The sequence below is a fragment of the Coregonus clupeaformis genome, chromosome 36 (assembly GCF_020615455.1).
Source record: "Coregonus clupeaformis isolate EN_2021a chromosome 36, ASM2061545v1, whole genome shotgun sequence".
In the NCBI taxonomy this organism is placed as follows: Eukaryota; Metazoa; Chordata; class Actinopteri; order Salmoniformes; family Salmonidae; genus Coregonus; species Coregonus clupeaformis.
The window spans coordinates 5,986,827-5,989,814 of NC_059227.1; the positions used below are offsets into that span (position 1 = coordinate 5,986,827).

At 40.8% G+C, this 2,988-nt stretch overlaps 1 non-coding gene across 1 annotated transcript; it reads right to left on the reverse strand.

Annotated features, from left to right (window-relative positions):
- Positions 1-2,152: 2,152 nt before the first annotated feature.
- LOC121553017 lies at positions 2,153-2,206 on the reverse strand. Its single transcript, XR_005997392.1, has one exon. It is a non-coding gene; the product is annotated as a U7 small nuclear RNA (small nuclear RNA).
- Between the last annotated feature and the right edge of the window lie 782 nt (positions 2,207-2,988).

Sequence of the window (2,988 nt, forward strand, 5' to 3'; positions counted from 1 at the left end):
CTCTCGCTCTCTGTTTGTCTGCCCCCTCACACACACACATCCTGTCCGTCTCTGTGAAACTAGTCCATCCAGTATAGAAGGTCAAGTCAGGACAGCAGAGGCTCTACTGTCAGACAAAGAGATGCTGAGACCATGCTCTCCTATCCAACATAATCCAGATGGATTTTCTCACAATCTTAATAGTAGAAGGCCCTAGGGAAACAGTGACTACGTCAACCCTAGTGTAGTACAAATATTTGGATTTTTTTGGGGGGGTCATTTAGCAGACGCTCTTATCCAGAGCGACTTACAGGAGCAATTAGGGTTAAGTGCCTTGCTCAAGGGCACATCGACAGATTTTTCACCTAGTTGGCTCGGGGATTAGAACCAGCAACCTTTCGGTTACTGGCACAACGCTCTTAACCACTAAGATACCTGCCGCCCTCCTCTGTTTCCTATCCAAATAAATACCCTCAGAAATGTGTTATACAGTGAGCTCCAAAAGTATTGGGACAGTGACACATTTTGTGTTTACATTTTACATTTACATTTACGTCATTTAGCAGACGCTCTTATCCAGAGCGACTTACAAATAGGTGCATTCACCTTATAGCCAGTTTTGTTTTGGCTCTGTACTCCAACACTTTGGATTTAAAATGATACAATGACTCTGAGGTTAACGTGTCACGCCCTGACCTCTAGAACTCTAGTTAGTTTGGCCAGGGTGTGCATGTTGAGTTCTAGGTTGTTGTATATCTATGTTTAGAGTCTAGTGGTTATACTTCTATGTTTGGCCGGGTATGATTCCCAAGCAGAGGCAGCTGTCGCTCGGTGTCTCTGATTGGGGATCATACTTAAGTAGCCTGGTTGCCTACCTTAGTTGTGGGATCTTGTTTGTGTTCCTGTTAGGCTTGTTTCGTGTGTAGCCCATAGGACTTCACGGTTTCGTTGAGTTTGTTATTTTGTCCAGTGTTTATCCAGTTTAATAAACATGTTCTCATACCACGCTGTACCTTGGTCTGACCCGTCTCTCAACGGACGTGACATAACGTGCAGACTGTCAGCTTTAATCTGAGGGTATTTTTGATCCACAGCGTGTGAATCGTTTAGAAATTACAGCACTTTTTGCACATATTCCCCCAAAAGTATTGGGACAAATTCACTTACAGTATATGTGTATTAAACCAGCCAAAAGTTTAGTATTTGGTCCCATATTCCTAGCATGCAATGACTACATCAAGTTTGTACTTTTACAAACTTGTTGGATGCATATGCTGCTTGTTTTGGTTGTTTCAGATTATGTTGTGCCCAATAGAAATTAATGATAAATAATGTATTTTGTCATTTTGGAGTCACTTTTATTGTAAATAAGAATATAATATGTTTCTAAACACTTCTACATTAATGTGGATGCTACCATGATTATGGATAGTCCTGAATGAATCGTGAATAATGATAAGTGAGAAAGTTATAGACGCACAGATATCATACACCCCCCCACAATAATTGTTTGATAATACGCTAACCTCCCCTGTTATTGTAATGGTGAAAGGTTAGCATGTCTTGAGGTCAAGCCCCGTGTAGCTCAGTTGGTAGAGCACGGCGCTTGCAACGTCAGGGTTGTGGGTTTGATTCCCACGGGGGGCCAGTATGAAAATGTATGCGCTAAATAACTGTAAGTCGCTCTGGATAAGAGCGTCTGCTAAACTGTAAATGTATGATATTTGTGCGTTACTGTCCCAATACGTTTGGAGCTCACTGTATGTCTTGGGTTGGAAAGCCCACTCTCTCTCCCTCCAAATACATACTATAATAGACTCATCCCAAGTGTCCAAACTCTTTTTAAACGGAGGCAACAGTATGACGGTGAACCCCAGTGACATTTCTCCGTATTTAAAAAACAAAGTAGGACAACCCACATGAAAAAAAAATATTATAGTATAGTATAAATACTATTGTTTTCACTGTAGTGTTTTTGCGGACTTTACTGTAGTATTTACTGTAGTATACTGTAGTATTGACAATTAACTGTAGTATATATAGTAGTAGTATATAGTATACTGTAGTAAAATAAAACTGTAGTATATACTACAGTATTTACTGTAGTGTTTTTGCGGACAATACTGTAGTATTTACTATTGTGTTTTTATTTGATTATCTTTGACATAGAAGTGGAGGCTTTCTCCTTGAGGAAACCTACTGGAGAAATAGTAAAAGAGCAAGTGTTCCATAACCTGTATGTAGGTAGGTAGGAATGCGGTCTGAACGGATAGTTCAGAGCTTCTGCACTTTTCTATGACCTGTAGGGAACACATTACATGGTCTATACTTGGCATGTAGGTTTCTCACTTATGGTTAAAGAGGAGTGGGTGGTGGTGATTAGTAGAGGAGGACCAGACTAGACCAGAGCAAAATAGTCTGTCTAGAGCAATACAGTGAATGGGGTTTAGAGCAATATAATGAATGGGGTTTAGAGCAATATAATGAATGGGGTTTCATTATAACAGTGAATTGGGTTTAGAGCAATACAGTGGAGTCTTTTAGATTTAACTTTTTTTATTTTATTTTATTGGAGTTCAATGTGTTTTCACTTTAGCAACCTGTGTGGCATTTAGATATCTCAGTTTTAAGAGCTCTACAGTAGGCGAGATCACACAGAGCTCTAAAGTAGGAGGGAACCACACAGAGCTCTAAAGTAGGAGAAACAACACAGAGCTCTACAGCAGGAGAGACCAAATAGAGCTTTACATTAGGAGAGAAAACACAGAGCTCTACAGTAGGGAAGACCACACAGAGCTCCGCAGTCGGAAAGACCACACAGAGCTCTACAGTAGGAGAGACCATAGAGAGTTCTACAGTAAGGGATACCTCACAGAGCTCTACAGTAGGAAATATCACAAAGTGCTCTACGGTAGGAGAGACCGCACAGAGCTCTACAGTAGGAGAGACCGCACAGAGCTCTACAGTAGGAGAGACAACACAGAGCTCTACAGTAGGAGAGACCGCACA